The following is a 9,969-nucleotide window of genomic DNA, read 5'->3' on the forward strand; positions in this document are numbered from 1 at the left end:
TGACTTAAGGAATGGCGCCCAGGATATGAGAACCACACAGCTGATTTAAATGAGTTCAGTATTTTTTCCAGTTATTGAAAGACTTAAAGATATGCTTGCACAGCAACTCATTGTTAAAAACTACAGAGGAAGAAATCAGTTTTTTTAATCTTATCTCAGAAATAATATTCTATAAGGTATAAATGGTAAACCTAATAAAACTGAGCAATTATTAAATAGATGGTTTATAAACGTTTGCAAAAGGAAATGATGCTTGCTTAAAGTCACCATAGGTCTACCAACAAAAGTTCACCAGAAATCAAATTTATTATATTTTTCAACATGCTTCAACAGGTTATAGCTGTTCTTTCTACATTGTTTGTTTCCATTTCTTTTCTTGTAAAAGAACACTGGTTTTCTTTCTTTTTTTTTTTTTTTAATTTTTAACTTTTTTGGCTGCACTGCATGGCATGTGGGATCTTAGTTCCCTGATCAGGGATGGAACCCATGTCCCCTGCAGTGGAAGTGCGGAGTCTTAACCACTGGACCATCAGGGAAATCCAACCCTGGTTTTCTTTTGTGGAACTATTCCCACTCTACTCTGTGTTCATGGTGTTGGTATAGCTGCAACCATATAGAAAAAGGAAAGCACTTTCTCTGGCACTACCAACTGGAGGAATATGAGTTTGTAATTTTTAGTGGCAATTTTATATCATGAGGGGAAACTTTACTGAGAATATAGTCAAGACACAGAACTTCTAAGCTGAGAGATGGAGACAGAGTTCTAGCACACGATTTGATTATTTGGAATTTTCAGTTAAGCAAAAACGCTATTCATTACTTATGCCACTCTGAGTTAGTTGAAACTAAAAAGAGTTCTAGTTCTGAAATTACTCCCTGGAAGTGGAGTATTAGAACTGAAAAACTTAAACTGTGGATTACGTTTATTTGCTGAAGAATACAAGATGAGGATTCCCCCTAACCTTGGTTGAGAAGATATTGATACCAGTTATACAATGGAGAAAATTGCTTACACTTCCTGCCAAGTTCATGCAGAATTCACTTGGCTCTCAGATTTTCAGTTCTTTGAGGCTAGGGCTTTTGGAAATTCTGTAGAGAAATGGCAGTATTTTGGAATGTGTTGACAATTTTTTGTGGCTTTCAATAAGTTCTTCTGAGAGAGAGAGATGAGTTTCTTCTAAATAACCTATTTGAAAATAAGAAATAAATACAAACTAGTGAAGAGATGCTCTTTGTGCCTGCAGCCAGTGACATGAGGTGGCTGAGAATCTGATAATCCTCAGTTTGACAGGACTGTAAATCTTTTTTTTTTTTTTTTTTTTTTTTTTTTGTGGTACGTGGGCCTCTCACTGTTGTGGCCCCTCCTGTTGCGGAGCACAGGCTCCGGACGCGCAGGCTTAGAGGCCATGGCTCACGGGATCAGCCGCTCCGCGGCATGTGGGATCCTCCCGGACCGGGGCACGAACCCACGTCCCCTGCATCGGCAGGCGGACTCTCAGCCACGGCGCCACCAGGGAAGCCCAGGACTGTAAATCTTAATACCCTGCCCTAAGCTAGAGTTTATGGTAGAAAAAGCAGCTAAGGAGGTAAGAAGCAAAATGAAGATAATACTTTAAAAACCCTGGAGAAACCACTGTTCTTCCCATGTAGCTAAGTTTTGCAATTTCTGATTGACAAGTGTAAAAATTATTCCCAGTGAAGAGTTTAGTCCACTAGGAAACAGCCTTGAAGAAAGGACTCTATTAGTTCCATTGCTGCAGAATAGTGGTTGAGATGGAATCCATTATACCCAGTACTGGGGGAATGGCAGAGCACCAAAGTCTCTTGTAAAAGGGAAGGAATTCCCACTCAATGGTCTAGATTTGTGGCTGGACCAACACTCTGGTTTTGGTTATTAGTCTATGAAGTTTTGATTTCCCAATATATATTGCATATGTTGAGTTGGTTTAAAATTTGTTGGCTAACCCTAAGTTTCTGAACCATAAAGAACTTTGCCTAGTAAAGACCAAGAGGTATGCTTGTGCTTGGAGTTACATGCGATTTAACTCTGAGTGAACCTTACCTCACCGTGTTCTTAATGCCTTAAGAGTTTACTGGATACATCACAGGTTCAAATTCTGTCATGAGGGAAAGTAATTAAAGAAGTTAGATTATCACTCTTTATAACCATGGTCTTCTAGGCCTACAAAGGCTCTTCTCTAAGCACAAACTTAGATCTCTGTATACTGCCCTAAGTGGCCCAAAAAACAGCAGCAATGTAGGATTTAGAGTTATTTATATAGTTAAATTATCTCATCTTAAGGCAGAAGACTAAAAGCAGGTAAAATAATTTTTATTGGAACACAAAAAAGGTAAAATATACATGTTTAGCATTATATTTAATAGGGGATAAAGATACTGTGAAATAATCATTGGTCTCTTAGTCTTTGTGCCTCGAACATTTTGATCTTGGTACATTTAAATAATCAAATTTTCATCTCCGCCATAGATGAAAGGCTGTCATATTTAGAAATCCTCAGATTCTACTACTAAAAATGACCAAAATCTAGGAGAAAAATTGACATTTTAGAATCTAAAATATCTCCGATAATAGAATTATGATTCAAAAGGCATCCATATATTAATTTTTTTATTGTCCATGTATAATTTTTAAAAATTTAAAACATGTTTTTCTTAAAGATAAACTTGTTTCAAAATTACTCACCTCATTATTGAAGGAACCAGTAAAATGGTAAATCTGGTCCAAATGAGAATTAGAGGAATAAGGATTATATAGTCTTTCAAAAAAGGCATTTAAAAATTGAGATTGCTGGTTTAGATACACATATGGTGACTGTCCTACAAGGCAGCGTAACCATAACCTTTGTGTTTTATCTTTTATGCTAAGCAGAAATGTGCAAATTAACATTCACAGAATCAATGCCCTTACTTAATAGGAAATAGCAAAGATAAACATAAGCACATTTCTCTAGATCAGAGGCTAACAAACTAAGCCTGCTGACCAATCTCTTGTTTTTTTGTAAAATTTTAATGTAACACAGCCATACCCGTTAATTTATGCATTGTTAGTGGCTAATCTGAGTAGTTGTTACATAGAGTGTATGACTTGAAAAACCTAAAATACTTTAAGAAAAAGTTTGCCTACCTCTGCCTTAGATAATTAAACGATATTTAAATAAATAACTTATTAACAGTACCCTATTTTGAGAAATAATTTCTAAACAATAGTCTTGATGATGAAAAGGTTGTTCTTTTTATGTGTAGGTAAGGTCTGCTTATTTTATATAGGTTTAGCAAGAGTTGCCTATATAAGCCTCTTTATGCACACAATGTCAAGTCACTTATGAGTCTAGATAATTAAGTTCTTTTCAAGAAATTTTTATTTAAAATCTCATGTGCTTTTAAAAGCCACAACAGTTTACTGTTCTGTACTGATGATAGAAAATCAAGTGAAAGAAGTTCTCTCTACCAGCATTATCTGTAGATTGGGGTGACTTCTTCTCACCTTGAGGTCCACCAGATTTTCTAAAGTTCTGGGCCTGTCATGGAGTCACTCCCTCACCAGCTGGGAGGCTGGGGCCCTGGAATCTGGGTGCCAAGCCTGTTTCCTTAGAAAGATTGGAAGGTGTTGACTCCACATGTAAAGTGCAGTTCTTTGTCATTAATGGTGGGCTTGTTATTATTAAATTGATTTACTACCAAACATGACACTCCAGGTATGATGTTGATTATTGTGTACTTAGTTTGTTCAGTTATATTCTAATATAGAGGAAGATTAAGTCTTATTGTACTTATATGAGTAACAATATTATGGAAAATAAGGAGACTGAATAAAAGTAATTGTTACCAAAATCACTTTTCAGTAGAACAAAATTACTCTTTTCCTTGAAAAACAAAAAGATACACTGTTACTTTGCATACACAGTTGTATTTCTTTGCCATTATTATTTCCAGTATATACTCAATCACCCATATTAATTATACATTTACCCAAATTTCAACTAACCACATCACCCATCTTAATTATAACTTTTAGCCAAATTAACTACTGTTTCACAGAGCAAACTGGGAATTAGGTCATTGAAAATTGTCTGTTATACGCAGGCATTTCAGCAAAGAAGCAAAGCTCACGAACATACCTAATGACCACCTATAAACACCCACATTATTTTCTCACCAAAGGTGTAAGCACTCTGTGACATAACAAACTAAGAAACAGAACTTTCTAGCTTCTAAACCATACTTTGTGACCAATGTTTCAGTAGTCTATCTTACTTAGGCAATATTAGATATGCAAAGATTTATATGTGAACTCAATATTATCTAAGTTTTTTTTTAAATTAAGTATCTTAAAGGATGTTTAAGCTGACATACTACTGAACAAAATTATCATTAAAATGTTTTTGGAAATGGTTTAATTTAGTAGAAAGTATAACTATGGGTTTTTTTTTTCCTTTTTTTTAATCCTAGACATGATGTAAGAGTAATGTTAGCTCATCTGATAGCCAGCATACGCAGTTTAGAAAGTTCAGAATACGTAGTTCTCTATGAAAAAAATTGAGTACTTGTATTACATATTCCAAGATGATAAAATCAGAGAAAGTGTATTTAGTTCTTTTCTTGAATCATATTTTCAAACCCTCTGGTTGGTCTAAGGATTCATCTTGATTGAATTTGAATTCTTATACTACAATTCTGCTGAAGTAGCAGTTTCTATAAGAGGGATTTTTTAAAAAGCTACTATATTTACAGTACTAAAAGTTTCATTAAAAAAAACTTATTCCAGACAACTGGGGAGCATATAATGCTTATGTAAACATGTGTTGATCTCTTCAAACCAATCAGAACAGAGCTGTTTATGTTTGAGATTTTATAATCTTATTTATTAATATCTTGCAGAGATAGGAAAATATTTCACACTCAATAAAAGGTAACCGCCTTTATAGCTCTTCAGTCTCAGCAATGGTCAAGATAAAAGAAGCAGAAAAACTCATAATCCAAATCTCAAAGGGCTATCCTTTGAGATCAAGAAAGATTTTCCTAATTGATATGAGGTCATATAAACAAATCTAAAAACCAAAGAAGAAAAAAAATCTTGCAAATCATTTTTTTGTTGTTGTTTTTGACTGACAGAAAACAAATTTGTTTTAATTTTGTTCTCAATTTCCGAACCTGTTGCCACTGCCATTGTGTCCTCCCTCTGCCTATCACTTACAAACTGACAGCCACATGGTGTTGCTAGAAAACATCATTCAAGTATTTTTTTCTTCAATCCAAAAAGTAAAGAGCAATTGCACTCTCCCAAAGGTTATATAATATTAGAATGGATAAGAATATTAAAGCTCATTTTTAATAGACAACGTTTTAGAGAAGTTTTAGGTTTAAAGCAAAATTGAATGGAAGGTACAGAGATTTCTCATTAATCCCTACCCCTGATTATGCATAGCCTACTCCATTTTTTAACATTCCACATCAGAGTAATACGTTTGTTAAAAATCAGTGAAACTACATCATTATCACACAGTCTGTAGTTTACATTAGGATTCACTCTTGGTGTTGTACAGTGTATGGGTTTGGACAAATATATAATGACATGTATTCACAATTATAGTATCATACAGAGTAGTTTCACTGTCCTAAAAATACTCCGTGCTTGACTGATTTATCCTTCCCTTCCTCCTAGCATCTGGCAACCACTGATCTTTTTACTGTCTCTATAGTTTTGCCTTTTCCAGAATGTCATATAGTTGGAATCATACAGTACATAGTTTTTTCTGATTGGCTTCTTTCAATTAGTAACATGCCTTTAAATTTCCTCCATGTCTTTCAATGAGTTTTCAAATGAGCTTGATAACTCATTTCTTTTTTAGTGATGAATAATATTTCATTATCTAGATCTACCAAAGTTTGTCCTTACACTTACTGAAGGGTATTTTGGTTGCGTCCAGATTTTGGCAATTATGAATAAGGCTGCTCTAAACATCTATGTGCTGGTTTTTGTACAGACATAAGTTTTCAACTCTTTTTGGTAAATACAAGGAACATGATTGCAGGATCGTATGGTAAGAATATGTTTAGTTTTGTAAGAAACAGCCGAAGTGTCTTCCAACATGACTTCATTTTGCATTTCCACCAGCAGTGTATGAGAGTTCCTATTGTCCCACATCCTTGCCGGCATTTGGTGTTGTCAGTGTTCTAGGTTTTGGCCATTCTAAAAGGTGTGTAGTGGTATCTTATTATTGTTTCAGTTTGCATTACCTAGATGACATGATGTACAGCACCTTTTCATGTACATATTTGCCATCTATATATCTTCTTTGATGAGGTGTCTGTTCTATTAAGGTCTTTGGCCCATTTTTTAGTGGGGTTGTTTGTTATTTTTGATAAAAATTATATATATTTCAGGTGTGCAATGTAATGTTTTGATATAGTTCATATACACAGTGAAATGATTTCTACAGTCAAGCTAAGTAACATATCCATCTCTTCACATAGTTACCTTGTGTGTGTGTGTGTGTGGTGAGAGTATCCAAAATCTACTCTTGTAGCAAATTTCCAATATACAATACAGTATTAACTATAGTCACCATGCTGTGCACCAGATCTCTAGAACTTACTCATCTTACATAATGGCAACTTTGTACCCTTTGGCCAACATCTCCCAATTTCCCCCACCTCCCTATCCCTAGTAACTACTGTTCTATTCCACTTTTCTATGAATTCAGCTTCATTAGATTCTGCATATAGATGAGCTCATGCAGTATTTTTCTTAATGTGTCTGGCTTATTTCACTCAGCATAATATCTTTCATGTTGTTGTAAATGGCAAGATCTCCTTTTTTAAGGCTAAATAATTTGTGTGTGTGCGTGTGTGTAATCACAACACCTTTATTCATTTGTCCATCAACAGACACTTAGATTGTTCATTTCTTGGCTATTCTGAATAATGCTGAAATAAATATGATTCAGCTGTTTGTCTTATTGTTGACTTTTAAGAGTTCTTTGTATGTTTTGGATAACAGTCCTTTATTCAGTGTGTATTTTTCAAATATTTTCTCCTAATCTGTGGCTGTTTTTCCATTCACTTGATACTGTCTTTTGTAGAACAGAAGTTTTTAATTTTAATAAAGCACAGCTTATCAATTATTTCTTTCATGGATCATACCTTTGGTGTTGTATCTGAAGAGGCGTATCATATCCAAGGTCATCTAGGTTTTCTCCCATGTTATCTTCTAACAGTTTTGCATGTTACATTTAGGCCTGTAATTAATTTTGAATTAATTTTTGTGAAGAGTATAAGGCCTGTGTCTAGATTCATTTAGATCCCAACTGGTCATGGCATACAATTCTTTTTATATGTTTTTGGATTTGATTTGCTAACAATTTTGTTGAGAAATTTGCGTCTATGTTCATAAGAGTTAATGATCGGTAGTTTTCTTATAATATATTTGTTTGGTTTTGGTATTAGAGTAATGATGGCCTCATAGAATGAGTTAGGAAGTATTCCTTTTGCTTCTATATTCTGGAAGAGATTATAGACAATTGGTATAATTACTTAAATGTTTGGTAGTGAGCTAATTACCGGTGAACTCATCTGGTCCTGGTGATTTCTGCTTCAGAAGATTACTAATTGTTTATTCAATGTGTTTAATATATATAGACCTATTCAGATTGTCTATTTCTTCTTGTTTGAGTTTTGGCAGATTGTGCCTTTCAAGGAATTCATCCATTTTATCTAGGTTATCAAAATTGCGTGTATACATCAAAAATTTTCTACCAGTGTTTTTGCATATTTCCACAACAGAATAAAGAAAAAGGATTTATTTTAAAGAGAAGAAAAATAGTTTTTGCATTTCTAAATGTTTTGAAAACCATTATACGATGAGAAAAATCAATTCAGATAAAAACTGATTTGATTTGACAGTTTTTGTCAGTTCAAAGTATCAATTGAATAACAATCAAAACCCTGTATTTTAGAGACCCAGTGCAGCATTTACCTCTGCTCTCTTGTCTTCCAATTCTAACTTCCTTTGATTTCCAATGCTATTGATTTGGAATAGCAAAATTTTGTTAAATTTGGGGGCTGATATACTGGGCTAAGCTTTGTCTATGAACATCATTCATGGCATGGATTCTGTAAGATGTGGATTTTTGAGTGGTTCATTTAAGACTGCTAAGAAGACTTTAAGCTATTTTTTCTCACTTGGCTAGCCGTCCATGTGAGCTGTAAATATAATATATTTTTTAGGTGATGGCAAGAATTGAGTGCAGTTAGAAACATTTATTTTAGATATTGAACCTAAAGTGTGGCCTCTCAGACATTTCTGACACCCTTCTAAGCAAGAAATTGCATGAAAATCTGGTGATCATTGGGATAATGAAATTTGAACTCTAGGAACTCCTAATTATTCTACAATTGTAATTATGAGTATTTGTTATCAAGTACATTTTACATAATCATGACTTTTTAGGATCACAAGCATCAGAGGATATAAAATACTGTGTTTCAAAGCTTTTCTAGCGACCATTTTTTACCCTTTGTTCATATGTATAAGATATCAGATTTGACTTATTAATGGTGTTAATTCAATATAAATTTCCTCTGCAGATTATATTTCCTTCATGGTCAGAACAAAAAGTTCTCAGACACCTGGGTTTCTTTTAAATTATTTCCTTCATTTCACCTCCTGTGTCAAAATTGTAATGATGATACACAGTATTGTATTTCTGGTGTCATCCCCTGCTTACATCAGGTTTTGATTATCCATGTGATTAGGTTACTGATGTTGCTATGTACATCCTGCTTGTTCTGCTAATTTCTTTAGACACATTATCTCAAACAGAAAGACAAGATCTTCTGCATCACAACATTTTTAAAGAATTTCTTTTTATTTTCCTGTAAACTTGTTTTAAAAGAGGATTTTCCTTTGTCCACTTTTGAATAATTTAAATATAAGTTAAGATGCAATTAAGAAAATTTTTAAAAATGACAGATATATAGTGCTTTTCACAATGATTATGAAATGACTGTATAACACATGCAGAAAACAGTAATGTGTGTCAGATATCAACCAGTAAAGAACATTTAATAGGTAAACATCAAGATCATGTGATACAATGCTATCGTGAATGGAGAAATACATACTGTACATTATTGTAAACTAATAAGAAATGTGTGTCTCAATCCAAGAAAATTTGAATATAAGATAATCATTAATTGAATCACAGGTCATTAATTAATTAATTAATTATAAATTCCAACTGAATAACAATATAGATTATGTTTCCTACAGATTGTTTGGTCTTTGCAAAAACTGCAATAAACTTTCTTTAGTTCTCTAAGTATAGACTCTGAAATGGAGATTTGCTTACAGGGAGTTTACTGGGGGGTCCTCTCAGTATTAAAACCTGTGATATAGGTTGAAAGTTTGTGCCCCGCCCCAAATTCATATGCTGAAATCCTAACCCCCAAGGTGGTGGTATTAGGAGGGAGGGGTTTTGGAGTTGATTGTGGCATAAGGGTAGAGCTGTAATGATTGGGATTAGTGCCCTTATAGGAGAGACCTCAGAGAGCTCCCTCACCCCTCTCTGTCATGTGAGATTACAGCCAGAAGAGGGCCCTTTGTGAACTAGGAAGTGGGCCCTCACCTGACACCAGATCTACCAGCCCCTTGACCTTGGAATTCCCAGCTTTAGAACTATGAGAAATAAATTTCTGTTGTTCATTAACCACATAGTTTGTTATTTTGTTATAGCAGCCAGACTGAACAACCTGTGAGGGGGGAAATGAAGGAAGCAGGATCTGGTACAGGAATTGCAGTGCCGTGTGGAGTTGTGCAGCTATGTGGCCCTCAGAATTGTGAATGAAAGCAAGAGGGCTGGGGTTTTGTATACATGTCTACATCAGGAACCAGGGAGGGTTTCAAGGTAGGCTGAAGCAGCTCCCTTAGGCTGATGGCAGTTCTAGGGA

The sequence above is a fragment of the Neophocaena asiaeorientalis genome, unplaced genomic scaffold, assembly GCF_003031525.2.
Source record: "Neophocaena asiaeorientalis asiaeorientalis breed wild unplaced genomic scaffold, Neophocaena_asiaeorientalis_V1.1 scaffold190, whole genome shotgun sequence".
Lineage (NCBI taxonomy): Eukaryota > Metazoa > Chordata > Mammalia > Artiodactyla > Phocoenidae > Neophocaena > Neophocaena asiaeorientalis.